Genomic DNA, 22,561 nt, shown 5'->3' on the forward strand with positions numbered 1-22,561 from the left:
CAGTCAGGGTGAGCCAGTTATGGAAGTTTGCCAGAGGCATAAAGAGTAGGCTTTCCTCTCCTTCTACCCAAACAGCCCTTCTACTGAACACAATGTCTCTACACATTCACACAAAATATATATTACCGCTAATATAATACATCATTGAATTTCAGTAACTTAACATCCACAGCACCAGAAAATAGCTTGGTTGAGCATTAACTAGTGTTTTCTATCTACCACCCAGAATGCTGTGAAGATACCAAGCTCTATGAGCTTGATACAGAAGAAAACCATATCAGTAGATAAACCCAAACCATGAAAGTTTTTCATATTGTTTTTCTGCTCGTAGATAACTTTGGACTCAGTCTACATGGAAATGACTTCCTATGTGCTAAACTCTGGACTGTGCTGGTAGATGACTGAAGAAATCTGCCAATTCAAAACTCTTGCCTTCCTCACTGTTCCTTTGCCTACAGATCCTGAATTTAGCCTCGATACTATTTCACCTGTTGAAATGAAGCTCTTCATGAATCTCAGAATGAAGGCATTGGAAGGGGGAATCTCTGGTCTAGAGATGAGATCAGTCTAGTGCAGGTTTGTAGATTACAACCAGGAGAAGAATGTTTGCCACCAAATAACATAAAGTGCAGTTATTTAAATAGAGAAAGGAATTGAGGTAAGAGACCCAGTTTCTGGAGATTATAGAATAATAATTTGCTCATTGCTGAGGTAAGCTGCACTGAGGTACTCACGCCTGTAAATTTTGACTGAAGTTTCTAAAACTCCTCCAGAAAGGATCTGGCATCATATTCATAGAAGAAATAGCAAGCAAGAGATGCAGTGTTACAAGGTACTGAGCAGGACCCAAGCCATGACTGAACCCATACATGCCAAAAAATGGTACTGAGCTACAAGGACAGTAACAGACTCTACCCTTTCCCCTGCAACCTCCCGGCTAATGAGCACTATAAATTAGCAGTTAATGGGATTGGTTACTCAGACTGCAACACCTGGAGAACATTCAGGGTGCCACTGGTCAGAATTTCCAAATGAAACAAAGCACCCTGGCTTTATAACCAAAGAAATTTCACAGGTTCCCTTGCAATGTACAAGAAAATCCCACTTAACATCAAATTTGCTTGCAAACTAACTGGCATTTTTAAGTTGAAATATTTACCCAAAAAGCAAAATTACCAAGTGATTTCAGTGCTCCTGAAATATAAATCAACCAGGAAAAACAATATTTCCTCTATTTTTCCTCTTTCCCTAGATTTTTTTTCCCTTTGATACTCAACAGCAGACATTATTCTATCATAAAAATTTTACATTAGCACTGCAGCCTGAACAGGCAACAAGCTACAGAAGAAAACCCATACATGCAAAAATACTTGGTCCTGCCTAACACAATTGGAAAAATCCCGAGGCAAGGGAGAGAGGGAAAATAGATGAAAAGACTGTCTACAGCCGAGAGTACATCCCCTTGAAAGTTCAGGTCTTGCATCTTGCCTTGGCTTCCCTCTCAGGAGGGCTTAAAATGACAACAGGTCAACCAGTTTGCCATCCTATGTCTCATCTGGTTTCTTATGTCAGAAATCTAGCAGCACGAACAAAGAGCCTATTTGACTGCTGAAGAAAACATCTTTCCCAGGACTTACGCTGGTGTAACATTCAAATGAGAATGCTGAACACAGTCCATGTTTGAGGTGAAGAGAAAAATGTAAGTGCTTTAATCAAAGCACAGAATGTTTGTGCTTTGATTTAAATTCATATATAAATAGATTTTTAATTTGTGAAAGCCCTAGACAAGACGCAACATGACCCGCTGCAAAATTGTTCCTAGACTTCAGTGGCAAAGTCCTGATTGTGATGGTTCCCATGTTACATCCAATTTCCATGCAATTTGGAGTGTGGTCTTCCAACAAAATCAGTATCTCAGCATGCTATCCTGGATAGCATAATAAATTGCAGTCAGGACTGAGATTGAGGAGGGGATAAAATGGAAACTTCTCACCAAACTGTAATCAGTAGCCCTTGAAAACTACATACTCTTGCTAAAAATCCCACCATTTGTTCTCCTGTGAGCATAATAACATAGAGTCTTGTACATAACTGTAGTTACTGCTTCAACAGCCCAAATAGTTCATAAAATTTATTGAAATTCTAGAGGGCCAAACTAAACAGCTGATTTTTGTTTGCTTGTATTTTTTATTATTCTTATTAGCCATGCAATAAAAGAATACATTCCTCATTTGGATTATCTACCTTCCTCACTCCTCAAGAATATAGGCATAATGTATCATTACCCTCTTACTAAGGTAAACTAAATTTTCATCATTAATCAATTTAATCACTTACAGTTGTTAATCATGCACATAATCTCTATTTGTGGAAAGAGAACCACTTCTTAAAATGCTTAGGCTTTACATAGCCCTGAACTTTCTTTTTTCTTCACAAGACAGCGGGTAGTATCTGTAAGTAATTTTTTCTGTCATCGCAGAGGGAAGTTAAATAAATGTACAAAAGTTTTAAAATACAGTCTTTGGCTTGTTTAAGACAAAGTGAGCATGGAACTCTCTGTACATAGCCTCATGCTATTCTCCAACCATTCCTCATTCCTGACCCATAGGTGCTACAAAAAATCAAGGGTTGAGCAGGGAAACATAACAATGTACAGTAGGAGTATATATATATTTTTAATCATTGCTAAGACCTGGTGCCAAATCCTCTTCAAAACCCAAAAGACTCTTTCCTTTAGTTATGCCATGCTGGAAAACATTTTCTGTGTAGCCTTGTTATGGAAGTCTTGGTATGTCCTGACCAAAACAGTGAAGTGTGGCAAATAGTCCTGGATGAAAACGGTCCAGATGAGGGAGAAGAGTGAAGAATATCCAAACCGCGTGTTGCTATCTCTCACCACAGGAAAAAAAAATAAAAAAATCACTTGAACATGGAGAGGAAGGGAGTGTAAACATAGAAAAAAGTCCTCACAATTAGCTGCTGAAGACAGAAGAATCCAAGCACTGCCAACTCACATATAGTCAGCCCAGATGAAGCTTATGATAATGACATTTGAAAACCTGAACATTTAACAACCAACGAGGTCTTTACTCTACAAGCTACTGAGATACCTCTGATCTTGCTAATCCCCTGGAAGATGCTGAAAGCTCAGGTCTTTTCAGGACTTGACCTGAAGTGTTTCACGTTGTCAAGAAGTGACCTAGATAGAAATAATTGCCTTAATACACCAGGCACACATGTATATATATTCTCAGAATTCAAATATATTCCTTCCAGTGTCTTTTGACTTCAACTCTGGTGGAAACCCCTAAATTTGGCTTCCAAATCTGGCCTTTTGATGAAGCAACTGCCCAGCCTCAATGGATATTAGCTACCCCTGAGATGGCCTGTCCAATGTCAGAAAGGAAAAGAGAGTAAATATGTAAAGAAACCAAAAACCCACAAAGTCTTAACTGAACTTTCCCAAGGTTTGCTTACATAGAGATTGTTTCAAGTGCAGTAGCACACAGAAGCTAACCAACCAGTTTGTTTTTTAAGAGCTATGACCACGTACCTCTGTAAGCATCCCCCAGACCTGCACGGCAGCCTGAAGTTGGCACATCTTGCTCTCGTGTGCATGTCAACTGCACAATTGCACATGAAACCACTGCCAGCAACATTATTTACAGCTATGGACATGGTCATACAGCGCATGGCAGAGCTTACAAGTATTCCTCATCCGAGCTACCTTCCTGACACCCTAGTGTTCATCACATCAAAGGAGGAAACAAACCTTTGGATATCTTAAACTCTTTTTTAGCTTAACTCTCCCCACCACAATCTTTCTGTCGCTCAACTAGGAGGTCAATAAGTACATTAGCATGTAGTAGATCCTCAGCACAACCCTCCTATTTGTCCTGAAGCTATTTTGCTCCACTTAACTAAGGATAAACAAATAAGTAGAGCAAAGACAGAACTTTGTGAGTCTTCTTGGTAGTTGTAAGGTATCCCAGGATGGCAGGCAAACAGAGCTTGCTTCACAAACCAGCCTCCTTATGTATGTATGTCTTGAAATAATAGCTTGCAATTCTAGGGCTCCATCAGCTGATTCTGCTGATTCACATTTTTTTTTTTTTTCAGAAATCTTCTCAGGTAAGGCAGAGTAGCAAGGAACCTACCTCTTTCAAATAAGTTTGAGGGTCTCTCAACAACTATAATGCTAGTTTTAACATTAGATAGGCATAGAGCCTCCCCAAGGAGCAGTTACCAAAGCCTGAGATTAAATGCACCCCCAGAGCAATGGGGACAGGGTGCGTAGGTGGGGGCTCTCAGGTGTGGTTGGTGGCCCCAGGTAAGGCTGGTTAGGTCAGCCAAGGCCTGTTAATGCACTCAGGGTCACGACAAGTTGTTTCTATTCCTGCAGAGCCTTGTGAGGAGGAGGATATGTGTTTGTTGTTTGTGGGGTTATGCCACTAGGAAAGCAGTTGTGTTTGCCTCTCTTGGCAGCTGATTTACAGTTCACAGGACTTCCATAAACAGAGTTTGGTGTTGGGATCAGGAAACCAATGCTTACATAAATACGAGTTTGCTTCATATCTGCCTGACAATATACAACACTCCACACACCAATGGGGTAAAAGGACAGTGCAGAACCTATTCTTAGAAAAAGCCAAAGCCTGCATTCACGGAAAGGTGGAAATAATACCTCTCTCTCTCTCCCATTTGTCTTCCCTGTATATCCCTGACTAGATTTATATATAAATATAAGATAGGTATTGTTTTGTGTTGCCAAAATCTGTAAACAAAGGTCCATCATGTGAGTAAATATCATATTTTACGATCTTTCATTCATAATTTCCTGAAGAAAATAAATTAGGAAAAGAAAAAGAGTGCTTTTCACAAGCAAAGACTAGAAACACAAAGCTTAGATTGCCAATGCTAAGCAGACTGGTGATCCCACACAATTCAGCAGGCCCAACAGTAGGAGTAGATCTCAACTCTCACATTATATAGTTAAAAGGCTGCATCAATAAGCAACTTCAAACACGTATAAGTTAGAGCATAAATGCCAAAATAATCCCTGGAAGTTCCAGCCCCTGAATCACTAGAGTCCAGCCTGTCGAAAAGATTCACTATACATCCCAGACTGCAAATAACAGGCCCAAACTGGGTCTGTTAACTCGGATCTGGTGCCAACAGCAGAGGCCAGAATATGTAGGTGGCCTTTTTTGAAGGAAACCTTTTCCCCACTGCTGCCATGTTAACAATCTGTTGTTGAGTCGGACAAAGAAACCTCCTTCCCTCCCTCCTTTCCTGCCCCGTCCGTTGTCCCTGCAGCCGCCTGCCCTGCCTTCCGAAAGGCCCTGCCACTTGTCCACATTATGGTTGAATTCTCAGGAACCACTCGAAATTTTGTCAAACACTGAATGGGAGATGATTTTGTCTGACTATAGGGAGCTTTATAACATCAGCAGCAACTTAAGTTGGTGTTTTTTTCTTCCTTCCTCCCTGGACACATGAGCTGTTCCAGAACTTGTACCGGAATATTTGGTTCTCACGTATATTTATTTAGTGAGCAGTGGCATTCCTATTTTTATAGCTTTGAGTTTTTAACTTTCTTGTTAGCAACATTAACAAGGTTTGCAGCATATAAAGTGAGCTGTGGCATTTAAAAAATGTTAGCCTAATGTAACACCGGCTTTTTTTTATATACATGTTCAATGGCAAACTCCTACTGACAGGCAGAATGCATTTCTATGTCTGGGCAAGTTTATAGATGGTGTTCCCACCTCTGGGCCACAAGGTCACAAATTTGTTTCTGATTCTATTAAAGAAACACTCAACAATGGTAAGTTTGTGTGCTTTATTTCTATTTATTTATTTATTTATTTTATGAGAGGGGACTGTTTTATGTGATCCAAGATCTTAAAGATACTCCAAGGAATCTCTGTTGAATGCTGGGCTTTTCACCCCCATGCCCTGACCAAATAACGCTGGCTGCAGATTGAGAAGCTTTGTCTGGCAGTTAGATAAAACAGATTTCAGGGAAATCTGACATGACTGAAAAAGAACAGGCAATGTCTCTCTAGCTTGCCCATGCTAGCTGTGCTGCCTTCTGTGGAATTTCAAAGCAGTGGGATTTGACTCTGCATCAAAATGATGTACAGGAGTTAAAGATTCACAAGACTTGTTCTCAGTTGCTATTTCTGCAGCAGATCCTTTGTATGACCCTGAGGACCTCATCCCAAGGCTTTGCCGCGGGGCCTTCCATGTCTGTGGGATGGAAGGAACAAGTTTCCTCCCTTGCCTGCCTTCATCCGTTCTGCAGATTTTAGAGACCAGTCACTGATAAATCAAGGTACCTATCTCAGCAAAGGCTTGGTGCTCTCTGTATTAATAGGATATTTATGATCTCATGGTAAGGACAGATAAAAAGAGAATACATCAGAGATGGTTCCTATTGCCCTACAAAATACCAACCTTAGTCTTTTCTGGAATTAATTTAGCTGGGTATTTTTTCCTTTACACTGTGTGATGGCTCCAGTTGCAGCTTCCTCACCGTAACTGTTTGGAGGACACCGAGCCCCATTTAACAAGGGGGAGGCAGCACCCAGGCTGGCTGCAGCATCACCGACCTGAAATGACTTTATAATGGTTCTAGGACTTCACAGCACAAACATATGGACTGTGGGCTTGAGAAAGAGTGGGACCAGAGAAAGACTGAGCTGATGGGGTAGAATAAGAGTACAGGCAAGAGAGAAACAGCACTTGATGGAGGGAAGAGGGGGGATAAGTTTGTATCTCTGTTGAAAGGACTTCGGCATCACCTATAACTGCCCAGAAGGCGACCATGAAAATGCAGAAGGGCAAGAAGTGCACCCATTTTCTAGGATGCCTGGATTACTGCGGGTAGGAAGATCAAGGCTTGGTATCAAATGCCTCACTACTGAAGGGAGATCAGCTGGAATAAAGCAAGGAGCCAGAATTTGTAGGCTAGGAAAAAAAGCTGTTCATGTTGCAACAGAGCACAGGAAAGAGAAATTGGCTGCAGTGTCTGACTGGAGGCCTTTTAGCTACATGAGAGGACTCCAGGTCTATTCTTTTTCTAATTTCCTTCTGCCCCCAAGGAAGCTCCTGGTGGAAATTTGCTTCCATTTATGGGAGGACTGGAAGAATAAGGGCCAGACTGTGACTGAGCATCTGGCAATAAGAGGGTTCAAAGCAGAGGAAACTGCTCACGCAAGATTTGAAAGTGCTATTCCACACTGATAATTGACCTGTGCAAGGAGTATTGTTGCTGCCACTGCCACTGTCGGACATTACAGGCAGATATTTTTGAAAAGTGCCAGTTCCAGAAACTCTCTCAGGCTCAGATCCTATATGATACCTTAGCTTGCTGAATATCATCACTGTCACAGAGATTCTTGTCACCAAATGAAGTATTAAGTCATCCTTCATGTATTATCATCTGCTTCAGATTCTCCCCTCCCTGATACCTATGGGTTTGGCTATTAAAAGGCAGTATGACAACCACAAAACTATTACTAAACATCTTTGCTCAGAGGAGACATTTCTTCCTAACAGGTATTTCTGTTTTTCTGTGCTGTATTTGGTTACCTCATAGATAATGGTTTATGATCACCATGAGATACCTTCTCTAAAACAGGTTGTAGCTTGTCTTGCTCCTCCTAAGGATGGAAAGTTTTCTTTTGGCTTTGAAAAAAAGTCAGTGATTTTCTCAGTTAAAAAACAAAAAATCCCTACAGAAATTGCCTTAAAATAACAAACTACAGGTGAAGAGAAGGTATATATCCTCCTGCAATGCACAGGCAGTTCTGCACTAACACAAAGACTCTACTCCACTTGGTGTTGTCTTTATTCACTTGTTACTGTTATAAATCACTCAGGCAGTTTACATCATCAATTCTATGGGAAAAAAATGTATTTTTAATGTGTTTGAATCTTTATCAGAAAAGAATCCAAAGGGGTCAGGGTGGCTTATCCACGAGAGGCATGATTAATAGCCAAGGAATGATCAATTGCTTCGCATCATGTAAAAAAAAAAACAGAGATATTTTGATCCAGCAATGGTGAAATGTATTCAAGGTCTTTGATTTTTTCACTGCTGGTTGGCATCACGATGGGAAAAAAAAAAAAAAAAAAGTGGATCAGAATTATCTACACAAAAAAAAGCAGATATTTATCTTCCATGTTTACCCCCACCTACAAGACCTGTTTGTTCGATAGCTTTCCATAGCTCCTCTGTCCTAATAGGCATATAGAACAAAATACTTTAAAGCACTTTTACTCGTACTTTTCCACTGAGGAGTTTTCCCTCCTGAAATACTATACAAATGTGAAATCACTGCTAAAACATAGTAGAGTGACAAATATTGAAACTCATTTTGCTCAGCAGCATTCCCTACAAAGTGATATTTTAGTGACAGTGTTAGAAGACACGAGCTTGCTCCTTGGAGAGAAGGGCAAGTGCCCAGAGCTGCTGTGCACATCTGGTTTGGTTTGGGTGCACTAGCCTCAGCAGCACACACTGCGAACACCACACAAGTGGCTCTGTTCTTCTGTAGTACACTAAGAACTAGATCACCAATGGGTATAAATGAAGGTAATGACACTGAAATCAATCTGCTCTGCTCATGCCATCTCTGATGTCAGTCTCCCCAGTACCACAATCACACTCCAATCTGTTGCAATACCCAGCCACCATCATGCCACACTTCTCCAGCCCTTCCTGTAGCTACCCCATGCCCTGTGCTTTCAGAGGCTCTCCCTTCCCTCTGTCCCTCCTTCCTTCCTCCAAGAACTGGCATCACTCAGCATTTTGGCTAGGAGACCAATTCTCCAAACTGAAAACATCAAAGCATATCTCTGGTTAGATCTCATCCCAACCCTCTAAGTTTGTTGACTTGGAAAGTGAATAACTAATAAGGCAGCATGCCATTGTTTTCTGTTTATTAAATGGAAATAAATTGTTGGCTCCAAGTCAGGCACTGATTGTTCCTTTGATATCACTGCCAGGAAGCAAAATAAAACGGCTTTTTAAAAATCACCTTTCACAGGGAGTGCCACAGGCATTTGAAAGATGAGCCTTTTTCCATGTCAAAGGACTTCCAGAAGTGCCAAACACACTGAAACAGAAATTCAAATCCTTCCCTATTAAAATAAAAAAGTGCAAGCAGGAACACAAGAGAAGGATCGCCAGGGCAGCAGGATGGCCTGCTTGGCATGCTGCATGTCATGCCAGCACTCGTCAGGCTGCGCGCAGAGCTGGCCCTGCAGTGCAGAGCACTTCCTGAAGAATATGGAACACATCCTTTGCATTTTTTTCACTCAAAAAAGCACAGGTGGGCTGAATGAACTACTCCGTGTGCCTGGCAGCTCTTACACTAATAATGAGAGATTTCAGAAGCCAAAAAGATGGAGGAGGTGCTTTGCCTTAGAACTTGAACCACCCATAAATCTTGCTTGTGTGTGTTTTTTTTTTCTCTCTCTCTTTTTTTTTTTCTAAGCTACACAGAGTGGCAATTCCACTGTACCCCAAAGCCTTCTCAGCATTTTATCTTCTTCCCTATAGACTTCAAGGTGCAAACTTTCAGCTGCTTGAATTTCTCTCAGAGTGCTACCACCTAACGAGGGAATGTGTTGTACACCGGCACCACTGTTACATGCACAGAGAGAAGCTTCCTCATCAGAGGTTGTAGTTGGATCCAGATCTTAAGCGACCCGGAGCACAGCGGTGTTTGGATTTCATGATGTGCTGCAGTTTGATTTGGCTTGGAGCAGGGGATAAAGCAGAGTGCCAGATTCAGATCTCAGGCCAAACTTGGATTTTGTATTTCAGCTACCAAACTTCATCATGGTTTGGCAAAGTCATGCTCTCACCTGCTCACACCATGTGGAGAACACCTGTTTTTGCTGGAAGGGTGGTTGGTCGTGCTGCGAGAAACTCCCTGTTCCAGAGCCAGCCTATGAGAGCCTGTTTCTGACTTGGGCTGCTGCAGATGGTTTTGTGTGCTGGGAGTGCAGAACCACTGAAACATGCTTAAACTCTTCAACTGGAAAGAAAAAGAAATTGAAAAGAAAAGCTGTCAGGAGCAGACTGCAGCTTTACACCTCCCTTTGTTGTCACGACTGTTGGAAACAGTGCAACCTTTTTGTTCGTAAGGTTGAGACTCATGCACAGCAGCAGCACACCCTGAGAATAAACTGGGAGAACTACATAACCGTATTGCTTTCTACAACAGCCTGCTTTACAAAGCATCCATCACACTGCCTAGGGATACATTTTTCAGAATCATTTATTGAAAAACATGCTGGAAGATACTTTTTCCCAAAATCAGAACAATAGCCATAGCTTAACTGGCAAAAGATCTGTGTGTGGCAAACAGTGTGGTCTGCTAAATGTTAAGGTCCTGTTTGACACAGACTGTGTGCTTACACTTGGCTCTCAGTGCATTCTTATTCTGCAAAGTACTTGAGCATATTATTAACATCAAGGATGATTCCATGTCCACCAAAATGGGGCAATATAACTGAGACCTCATAAAGTGCTTATGACATAGGTGCTTTTCTGAACTGAAAGGTTTGAAGGGCTCCCACCAAAATGCCCTGGGATTAAGTAGAAACTTTCCATTGCCTTCAACAAACATTCAGCCATAATAAATCCATACTTTTTATACTTGTTACTAGCTTAAAATGGGATATTTGGAAAGGAAAAGGAAGGACCTTTTTTTTTTTTTTCTCCAGATAATACCATCTCTTCTCAATTATTTCTGAGAATTAAGAGTGTGATTACTGACCTGTAAGCACCTGATGATCACACTTTGGTTTGAACTTTTTATGGGTGTATGTAGGTTTGCTAACTCTAGCACTGCCCAGTAATTTATTTCCCAAGTGGGTAATGAAAGTCATCTGGAAGAAGGAAAACAGTGTCTAAAGGCTTGCAGTGCAAACGGATGATTGTGCTAGTTGAATTTGTGCATGTAGGTTTTTGGAAAAAAATTTCAGAGGAGAGGCAGAATTTACTTTCCTAATGAAATCAATTATTTGTCTTTAATCATGAAGTAGTGCTTCAAATTCTTGCTTACTTTATTAAAAGATCAGTGTTCACTGTCTCCTGATCTTAGGTGTGGACAGAAATTGGGTTCAAAGAAAGCTATGCAGAACCCAAACGCTGCCGTGACAGAAGTATGAGGATGGTTTGAGTGACTCAGGAGGGTCTTTGCAACCATGTTGCCCCTTCCCTGGGTATCCCTCTACCCCCAGGATACAGCTGACCTCAGAGCTTTGCCCAAACCTTTATGCACTTCATAGCCCAATCCAGAGTCACGGTACTCCCAGAGGGCAGTACAAAGTCTCCAGGGCCAAAGGCAGCCCCCTTTGTACTCAATACGTTCCCACTTGGTGGTGAGCAAGGCTGTACCATGAAGCTCACCTGAGGAAGAGGGTGGATGCTGTGGACTCAGCAGATCAATTCTTCTGGGCTGTTTGAATCCTGAAGCCCCAGTGTTCAGCTGAGAGTTTTGGTGCAGCTGTGAATTGCTCAATGCACATCGATCTGTCCTATCTGAAAAGACAAAAGTAAATGTCAGACCTGAAAATCCCCAGCCACAGCATTGATATTCTGGCACATAAACTGTTATGTGATATTTACAGGACCTCCTTGGAGAGTGTGGAAATGTTATACTGTGGCATGAAAAACCGATATTAAACAAAATTTCTGCTTCTGCAGTTGATGCGGCCTCTACTCATTCCCTCAGCAAGTTACCGAACACTGCAATGCAAAGAAAGGACTGCAGTGCTAAGTCTACTTCTGTTCTGTTCTGAAAACTATCTTTGGCAATATCTGTGAAACTTTAGGAAACTGATTCCCGAGGAATCACTTCCTGGACACAGCACAGTCAACATCGGCGTGACACTCACGCTAAAGTTATCTTGGTTTAACTTGAAAGCAGCATTTCCCCAAGGACCTCTCAATTCTGGCGAGCAATGTGTCTCTGCATTCTGGGAGAGCCCGGATTATTTTTAATCTCCTGGCCATGTTACAAAGATCAATTTATAGTCTCACTGAGATGGTAAGGGCAGGCGAAAAGGGAGTCGACTGTTGTTGATTAGTGAATATTGTTGTTTCTGAAGGGAACAAACGTTTCAGGGCAACTTCTTCTATTTTCTTGCACTGCTCACTTCATTTTGGAGAAAATAAAGTGTGAACTGGCCCAGGTACAAAAACTGCAGTGGACTCATGTTCCCTTCAGCCAGCACAGGCTTTTTTGATCAATACATCATGAGTTGTACAAGCCCTCATAGCTCTGTACAGGTGCTGTGCACTGAAATAATAGAGAAGATGATGAGAATAAAGCTTTCTTTCATTCCCTCTGTTACAAATTTATATTTGCTACAATGAATTATCCCAATGGCTTTGTTCCCAAATGATCTTAACCTGGAACAGCACCTTGACTGTAATTTTGAGAGACACAATTAGTTATTACTTCCAGTATTATGCCAGGGATATTTCAGGCTCCCACTGAAAATAACAGCAAAACTACAGTTTGAGCAAATCTATGGTATGTGCTTCCCAAAATACTCATGTATATAAATTTTAAAATTCTCTATTTGTTCAGGTTGCAAACTCATCAGTTCACATATTTACCAGAAGTCACCACAAGAATATAGCTGAGATGCATACACAGTCTGTATACATGTCAAAAGTCATAAAAATGAGAAAGCAGATTTTCTTTCCAGTCGTTCCTAAATCTTACTAGAGCCTTACTTAGGAAAGTGCAATCCCTAACACTTAACAAGGAATGCAGCACGATTGTTTCCTTAATTTTGCAGATGTAAGAACCACAGAATTTTGTATTATTTCCAACCAAAAGAGTCAAATGGCCTAAGTTTACCCAAAGTTTCACAAACACTTTTGCAAGATACCCTGTCAGAGCATTTTTACAAAATGCCAGTAATCCAGAATTTCATACTCCCGAATTTAAAACTTTTCCAACTTTATTGTTTGTTTTACACAACCTCTACTATGACTGTTTTCTTACCCCTGTAAGTACCTCCAGGATTTTTTAGACTGGAGCACTTTCCAGGAATTACAATGAAGAATTTTAACTCTTGGAGCAGAGAAGTGACTTTTGCTTTGAAAAATGTCTTTCCCGGAAGTGCCTTTCACTGAATTGCTCCTTCCTAGCGAGACCCAAGGGACCAGCCTCAGGAAGGGCTGAGCTGAGGCGATCCCAGGGCAGGTCCCTGGCTGCCATCTCACACCGTGTGGGTCCCCTCCAGTTCTTGAGAAGGCTTCGGTGACACAAAAGACTTGTACATTTTGGCACATCACAAGGCTACATTCAACCTTCTGTGGGCATTTGCTCGAGTTCTCCAGCTCCACCTCATCCTGTCCCCATCCCTATGGAGGTGACCACTGCCTGGGGCTGTTCCCAGCTGCCCCCTGTCCTGCCCAGCTCCCTCAGTGGGGCGATGGGATGAGGCTCTGCCCTGCTCTGCCGCTGAACCCAGGCATGGTAAGCGGGGATGATGGGAGGTTCACTTCCAACATGCTCCTGAGCTAACATATTCTGTGATCCATGAAAATGCTAGCGGAGATGCACCTTTAATGGGAAGATTTGATACAAATGCAAAACAGATGCTAAAGGCTTGAGAGAGAAAGAGAAAAGTGACATTTTCCAAACCATGAGCAGAGGCAGGAGCAGAAGCAGGATTTGCTAATTTCCTCGCTACTGTCTTATCTATACTACTGCTTCTTGAATTTAGTCTTCAGTCTTGACAATTCATAGCCTCTTCCAGATATCTTATCTCCTATGGTTAGTACTCTCTACTGCTAAAGATTTTAATATTAAAGTAAACATCCGAGATACAGACAGTTATCTGACATCATTGAAATGGTGATGTTCCTATTCCCTCAACACCTGTAAAGCTTTCATTCTTCCTCTCCAACAAAACCAAGATGACCTTCTCTTCCCTTCCCCTGGTACTTCTCTTCCTGGGGCCCATGTGGCTTTCTTGGCCTGCCTTAGCCAACTGCATTCAAATCAGAAGACATGAATTTTCAATATAAACTTTACGGTTAGTAGTACCCCCATCCCACTAAAATACTGCAGATTTCTGTGGTAATTCTACTCCCAGAGCTGTCAAAAGTATGCAAAAGCCAGGCTTGTTACATGTGGACACAATTTAAATGGATAACAATCCAGTAGGGAGTTATTTTTTATAAAGGCAGAGTTTTACTGAGATATGGTATGGTCCAGAATGGGAACCTCCTACAAACTTGTGGGTTTTCTTTTGTGGAGGTCATCATATTCATAGGACACTGAAAGCAATAGCCCTTAATCTCTCACCCCACCTCTAACAGCTCAGTTATCTATCGTTAGTCACTTTAATTCCCTGACAGCTCTGACAGGAGCACTCAGAGGCTTTGCCTTCAGTCTGGCCCAGTAAGCTTTTTTTGAATGCTGCTTTTCACATTTCACAGGCCAGACACTCCGAGGATCTGTGTCTGGAGCAAACAAACAGGTGCAGGCTTGATGATACCTAATTACTGAGTGGAAAACCTTTCCTGAGCTGGCAGATCAGCTCAGAATTACTGTTCTCTGTCAGATGAATCACTTTTTCCCCAGAGCACCAGAAAAAGTTATCATCCCCTACTAGCATAGATATGTGCAGACTCAAAATTCTCTACCTGCCCTCCAAGCTATCCAGCATGTAAACTGCACACACATCCATCAGCTCAGTGATGCTTGCAGTGCTTAGTCACATATATTTTGGCACTATAACGTACACCACTTAGCTATGTGGCTCCCACTACAAAACCAGCATGCCACCATGGGAGCTGGCTGGGAGGAATCTATGCAAGCAGCATCTCCCAGCTGAGAATCTCTTCATCAAAAGAACATGTCCGAGAGGCCAGAGATGACGGCTGGAGCCTACCTGAACTCACATCCACACTTTCCTCCAGCGCCATCTCCTGCTGGTCCTGTCTGGACCCCCTGGGAGGACCCTGGACCTATTTTATCTGCTTGCTGTGTTTGGAACTGCTGCGGGGTCCCCCTCGGGTCCCGTCTCAGCCCCCCTCTGGGAGCAGCTCTGCTCTTGTTGCTCCCTGGCAGCAAGGCTCAGGCAAGTCCTTGAGAAAGGATGCTTTGGATTCTGGTTAAAACAACAACCCTTTTGCCTTCAGTCCTGGGAATGGAGTTGTTCTTCATCACTCTACATATATAAGCTGTAAGAATGACAGCCCTGTAATTTTCTTATAAAGCACACAAGCTTCATTTTAACTTTGACAGCAAGCAATCCAAGGCCAGTAAAAGACTGGCAAATGCCTTCTGTATTCATCTCTTCAAGTATTTTGGCTTTTCTTTATTTTAATTTGCCTGGAGGCAGACATTTGAGATAACAGCTGTTATGGTGATATTATCAGTCATCTGCATGTCAGAGAATGCCAGGAAAATGCCTGTGGAGTAGACCTCTTGGGTTTTTGGTTTTGTTTTAACTGCTCTGAGGCAAATTCTCTCCTTTGTCAAAGATCTGCTTAAAACATGAGAAGAGAATATAATGGAACTGGTTTCTACCCTCTGATTACAAAGAAATGTCTTTTCCTGCTGATAGAAAGCACAAGTTTCCGTGCTTGCTTTTTGATGCCCTTCAAGTGTACATGTACCAGAGCAGCCCTTTGCCAGATGCTGGCACACTTTTATTTTTTGCTGGTAAGCAATGTCAGAGCACATCTACCACCAGGAAATGTCCCTGTAACTCCCTGGAGAGAGATGTGATTTGCTCACTCTGGATCAAATGAGAAGGCTGGTTGCTAACATATCCTGTTAAAATCTTTACTTTCCCATGAAACACATCACTTAACTCTTTGGGTTTCATTTAAAAATGTTTACTGAGGAAGAAGGTTTCTTTGCTTACTAAGGTGGAGGGCCAAAATCAAGGTTCGTGAATGAGGAGGTCCAGAATTTTACCTCAGAAAGCTGAACTCTTTGCAAGAGGGCCAAGTAGATTTATTGGTTCTTTAGGGAAGATGCCACAGGGAAGGCCTTGGCTTGGTAATTATTACCTTACATTCATTTGGTTTTCCAGAGAAATCCAAGATGGAAAAACAAAATATAGCATTAGAAACAAATTGGGACGTGCCCCTATATAGTACATTGATGATGACAGAACAGTTTGTCCAGTTAACTTAATCAAAGTTAACATCGTTTGTGTGAGAGAAGCTTATTCATTATACTTTGACTGAACATACTTTGTATCTGAGGATCTTGAACTATTTTACTGACATCAGGGGGAAGAAAAATAGTTTCACCTACAAAACAGCCATTGTTCCAAAGGAGTAACATAAAGATGTTTTGTGTGTCTACACTCCTGATGGATGTGAGCACAGAAAATAAAGGATTCTGAATGCATATTTACTGTTTTCCTACAATTCCCTGACATCTCTTTATCATATAGAGCAGAGATTTCTCTCTTCCATTACCTTGACATTGCAGAAGGCTATTTTACTAGAAAGTGCACTAAAGAGATGAATTCTTGGTGGAACCACAGAATTCCTGACCAACCATGGGCAAGGCATCCACAGTGCTGTGGTCTGTTTCCCCACCTGGTAAATGAGAATACTTCCTGAAAATACTGTCAAGCATTCAGATACCACAGACACAGAGCTCATACCAATACCTGTGCAGCAGAAGAAATACATGTGAAAGAGAAAGTTGACATTGAAGGCAAGCCTTGAACAGAGATCACAAAGGTTAACCATCCAAGTAAACTGTTACCAACTAGACTCTGTGGTTTTTTTCCTAAAGGTAGTATTTTCAGCTTTGATACACCTGCTTCTAAATATGGTCAATTTATATAAATGAGGCAAGCATTTCTGCAAGCTTTGAAGATGCACAAATTGTTTCCTTTACCAGTGTAAACGGCATTTCCTTGTCCCTGTTTCCAGTAGGTATGTGAAACTTATTCTTACCTATGGCACTCAGGTGCAGCTGTTTGGAACAATGTTAAATGACTACACAGGAAACATCCCTCATACTCCAAAAAAATTTCACTGAGCTCAAAGAAAGTGTTAAAAGTGGAACAAAGAGCCTTTCTTTTTGGATCCTCCAAAGACAAGAATAATATGCTGCCTGCTTAAACAAAGCAAACAACAGTGGATCCAAAAAAGGTAACCTCTACAGCATAATAATTCTCTAAGTGCAGCTTTGCCTACATGCTTTCATCACTGCTGATGTGGTAACATAAAGGATTTGTTCAGCATAGGTTAACTCCCTCTTCCAAATGTCTCCAGGCTTTTGAGCAATTTCAGTCTCAGGAATTGAAGTGTATCTGTCTCTCAATGAGTAAGCTCTGAGGGCTGGGACTGTAACTGGGTATTTTCTACAGTATTGTTGGATTATTATTGGGACGAAATAAACTCGTTGAAAAATGCTTTTCTTTGTCTGATTTCTGGGGAGGCTGGACCAACAACAAAAACTGAAACATGTACTTTATTGAATCCGTGAAAGTTTCGATCTCCTGTGAAAATCTGTGTAGAGAGTTGGTCCATGAGTACTAAGGTCTGATTTATAACTAAAGCAAATTCTGACTGAAGACTTTTATAAAATAATAATAATAATAATAATAACAACAACAACAACAACAATAATAAACAAACAGAAAATGTGTTAAAACCAGTTTTTGTAAGAAGCAATTTCTCAGGTAGGAAAGTTTGTCTCGGTGTCACCTAGTTTTAGAGCTAAGCAAAAAGAGGAAGAAACATCTTTCAGTTGTAATCCACTGCCATATAGAGAAGATGTCTCTTGCCACTGCTGAGATTTGCAATATCATCTAGATAGATACTGCCAATATGGCAGGGATGTACTCTCCTGTAAAGCATCAGATACTGACCATTGCTGAGAAAAGAAGTCAGTATTAAAGAGTTGTTTGTCTGATAAAGACACCATATTCTTGGAACTAAGCTGCTAGAAAGTTAAGAAGAAATTCAGTATTTCATTACCTTAAAGCTACTGGTTATTATTTATATGTTCCTTTGGACAATTTCTCATTGATATAGTATTAACTACGCCCAAGGCAATCTTCTACTAAGATGTGGTTCATCAGATAATAATAATGCCTTTTTCTGGGCTTACCACCTGGAATTTAGAAAAAGAGCTATGCAAAACTGCAGTGAGGAAGAGTAAAGAGACAAACAAGGAAACATCAATTAAGATTAATAAGATAATACCTGGAGTGACTGGCTTGGCGGTCATGTGTTTCCTTTGACATTTTCTGTGTAATTCATTTCTGTGAGATGAATAGGGTGATGGAAGTTAAGGGAAGAGGAGAGCAACTGATGAAACAAATTTTCATAGGGACGGTTTCTTTCATGCTTTTGGTGACTTTTTAAATTAACTGTAGCTTATTCCTTGTTAGTTGTAATAACAGATGAGTGTTTCACACACGGTGAAAGAGGTTGGGGTGAAAATTCAAGCACCTGAGAGGGTCCTTGCCTACATACAAGTAGTGTCTGGTGGTGGCACCTGGGATCTTCTTTATAAGGTTTCAAGGAGAGGGGAAGGGAATCCAGGAATGACTCTAGCTGCCTCTAGACCCTTCTCCAGAAAATGATTATGAATGTAAAGCATAATCATCCTCAGACCAAATATGTAAACAGTCTGAGAGAAGAAACCAAAACAAAGTGTCGCCAGTGCCTCCTTTCCCAGACAACATCCCTCATCACCCATGATTAATTTTCCTTTTTGGCTCTACTCACCTCTTCAGCACAGTGGCACAGCTCATGACGGAGCTGGGAAAAACACCCATCCTTGCCTAGCCCACAGCCCGGCACAAGATATGGATTTAAACCCCCGAGGCAAGGAAGCTGCAGATCCGGGGCTCCCAGGTCTCGTGTTGAGTAATCATGGGTTATTACATACAAAGGCAGCTCTTCATTTCACTTTTTTTTTTTTTTTTCCATTGAAAAAGCTACCTGCCAGAAGAGCTAGCTGGGAACCTTGCGGGATATATGATGGCAAACAGGCAGATGAAAGCTAGGTCCTAATGGCGCAAGACATTATGCCAAATGTGCAGGGAATTCAAGTGTCTAAATTCCCCTGTGAAATGGGAAATGCATTTTCTTCTCTTATCTGATCTGTGATGTGTGCAGATTGTTTTCAGAGTGGGGGTAAAAAAATAAATATGATAGAACAAGCAGTGGCTATTGCCACTGTTATGCATGCTTACAAATAAAATGAGATTTCTTACCTGCTCCAAACTGTGCTAAGCTATGTGACAAAGTAGATGTAAACAGGCTATTTCACTTTTTTTTTTTTCTATTGTTACTAATTTATATTTAGTCTGTGGCATTTTTTCCTAATGTGTTGGGGAACAACTGCTAACTTCAATACAGCTACAAATATTAAATAAATAAACCTGTGAGGGTCTAGGAGACTGGAAGGGAGATATTAGAAGGTCGATAGCATTAACTAAAGAGATCTTACTATCAGGATACTGAGAGGAGACATTGACCAAATTAAGTGAAAGGCTCAATGACTCAAGGGCCCAATAAGGCTGGCTGACACCTCAGATCTTTTATCTCAGACACTGCTTCAAGTATTTCCTTTGCAGAGGCTCGGGGTCTTGTTCAGGTCCCTTTGGAACATGGCTGCTGTGCATAATGCTGGTGAAGGAGGCTAGTCAGAAAGAGCTTCAAGAGCTCGTAGAGTTACTGGTGAACTCAACGAGCTCTTGAAATGTGGGGGTCTTGTCAGTCTTGAGGACAAGGTCTGTCAGCAGAAGGGACAAGTAGTACCTGACTTTTTTTTTTTTTACATTTGAATTTAACCTGATTTTATTTTTTTCTTGCCCATAGAAAAGGTAAGGCTGAAGGGCCAGGTCAGAAGAAAAAGGAGATACATGCTGGAGCAGCTATCAGCATGGAATGGGGCCCTGCTACTTGCACCATGCTACAAGGAGGTCATCTGGCTGGCACACCAATCTGGGATATTTCTTTGCTGTTTCTTTTAATGCCTGAAATTCATGTAACCTGTGACCACTTGTCTTTATTGCCAGAAACAATGTCTTTCTGTCTTGCATCATCTAAAACAGCCTATTATTTTTCAGTTCCTGTCTCTGGAGGCATTGTCTGTAGTGAATGACCCACTGCTTGTTTCTGCAGAACACCACAGGGAAGAGGGCCAAGGATACCTCAGTGTTTACGTACCAAGACGTAATGGCCTCGTGTTGCCTGCAGATATATTCATATCAGTGCAAGTCCAAGGTCAGATCTTGTTGATGCGTGGTATTTGTGAGCTCTTGTTATGCCCACACACACTTCCAAACTCTGCTAGGCTTGCCACAAACTGTTTACAAGAGATTGAGCCCAAGGTGAACCAGCCCTGGCATGCAAGTCCTGCTCTGCTCCCCTTGTTCTGGCTGATGCTTCTTGGCTGCCTAGCCTGAGTGAGGCAGGAAGGCCACTGGACATGGGCAGTGCTTTGCCCATGTGGCAAATCAATCTGGGATCAGGTGGGATTCTGCAGCTCAGAGGAAAGGACAAAGGGAGGTCATTAGCTATACTTTTAATATCAATTTGTTAATTAGGGATCAGGTGGGATTTTCCACCATGAAGAGAGGACAAAGAAAGCTCATTAGTTGTATTTTAAATAAATCAATGTTTTACTTGGTGTGGAATTCTCTTGAATATAGGGCAGGGCAAAATGGAACAGAGACTTATAACTGTGACTTGAAAATATCTTTGATGTAGAAATAAGAAAAAGCTTAATACTTACTTACTGCTTCTATATTTTTAGGCATCAGTTAGCACAAAACCAGTGTGGCCAGGCTGGATCTCTTGGGAAGATTCAAGGAGACAAAGAGAGAAGACCTGTACCGTGTTCAAGGAAATAAAGAAGAAAGGTTATTTCAGCCTTGTGTGGTTCACCACACCTGGCAAATTAATTTCAAAACATTACAGCATCCAGAACTACTAGACATATCTGAAGATTTGGGTCCTAGTCGTTTACCTGAGCCTGCCATGGGAAAATGTCACCTACAAGGTATGACAACTTCTGCCAGGTCTTTACTGAAATGACATTCATTGGGTGCTGAGCTCCTCACCTGTGGCATACCAGGACAGCATTTGCTTGTTGTGCAGGTCTCTCTGTCTGGAGCCCACCTGTCACTTGTGCAAGGTTGTGCAGCCCTGGTGATCACCACTGGCCCACAGCTGGTTCCTTGCAGGTCCTGCTGAGGCTGATGTGACTCTATAGCAAGCACCATTTTTCTGTGGACTTTTGCTGATGCAGCATCTGAAAGCAAAACATTATCTGAGTAAGAAAGGAAGTTGGGCAGGTTAAACAGGATAATGTTCAAATGACCAAATCTGGCAATATTCAGCCTATTTACTCTGATGCTGAAATGGAGGACAGAATTCAAAGCCATCAATACATATTAAGGAATGCCAAACACTACAGGAAGCAAATGACTTTGCTATAATCAGTACCCATTTCTTCCCTGCTGTGCTGTGTATTAATAGAGGTTTTTGAGACAACTTGAATAACTAGCTGCTTTGCTCTTTGCCTTGTTTCTGTTTTGCACTACCTGCAATCCACAGAGGGAGTCTCAGTTACTGCTGATGGACAATGACCCATCCTGCGTGGCTAACGTTTCCTGAGGGTGCAACTTCTCGTGTTGTGTGCCACCTGCACAATGAGAGGCGCATGATAATTACCGCCTAGGAAGGCAGCAGCTCATCTGTGTCACTGTCACATCTGCCCATGGCTAATAGGTGTGCAGTATTTGCTGTGAATTTAAAAAACTGCCCCCTTTCAAAGGTCAGAAGATCAAAAGTTCAGATCTCATTGGGAATTGCCAAAAGAGCCCACGTCGCCGCTCACTGCCCCAGCAGGTTCCTCCTGTGTGACAGCGAGGATCAGCAGCAGTGAACTTGCCAGTGCTGTTGTTTCAACAGACATACAAAACTGGAGACCCAGTCAGCTGTAGCAAGAAATAATAAAGATATTAAGTTTACAGTCTTCAAAAATTTCCTCAAAGGGTCTTCGGTTTATTTTCTCACCTCAGTGTGAGGCTCAGTTTTAACAACATGGCTGCCAAGAGGGTGATTTACCCAACAGCTTAGGCGGGCTGTTGTGATGGATAGTGGATACTATTTCAACAAAGAAACAATGCTTCGAGTATTAATCAGCTATATAAACTAATAGAACCTTGCTCGAAATATTTTTGGCTCTTCCTTTGCAAGTAGATTCTCGATAGCAAATAGAAAACACATCGTATGTATGTACGGCTTACAATGCTACCCTTCTTGTAGGAGGAGAGTCATGTGGAGTCCAAGCACAGCAGCATCTTCAGGGGTCCAAAAGTCAGCAGCAAAATTTAGTCTATGCTGAAACATGACCACAAGGTCTAAGACAAAGAGCAGTTTTATTTTCCAGATTCTTCAATAAAAACATTAAAGTCATTTTAAGTTTCAAAATGCAAATAAAAAGGATGTTTAGCACCTTGAGATTGTTTTTTTTTTTTCTTGCAGCAGTAACTTAAAAAACATTTCATTTTT

The 22,561-nt window shown here is 41.5% G+C and overlaps 1 long non-coding RNA gene across 1 annotated transcript in view; it reads right to left on the reverse strand.

The window, feature by feature from the left end:
- Nucleotides 1-11,546, reverse strand: part of LOC121067785 — a 29,301-nt gene extending 17,755 nt beyond the window's left edge. The window contains exons 1-2 of the long non-coding RNA XR_005818449.1: nt 11,432-11,546; nt 9,880-10,052 (exon numbers count right to left, since the gene is read on the reverse strand). This is a non-coding gene — a long non-coding RNA (uncharacterized LOC121067785). The remainder of the gene's footprint in view (nt 1-9,879; nt 10,053-11,431) is intronic.
- Nucleotides 11,547-22,561: the final 11,015 nt, after the last annotated feature.

Source organism: Cygnus olor, chromosome 3 (genome assembly GCF_009769625.2).
Source record: "Cygnus olor isolate bCygOlo1 chromosome 3, bCygOlo1.pri.v2, whole genome shotgun sequence".
Taxonomy (NCBI): Eukaryota; Metazoa; Chordata; class Aves; order Anseriformes; family Anatidae; genus Cygnus; species Cygnus olor.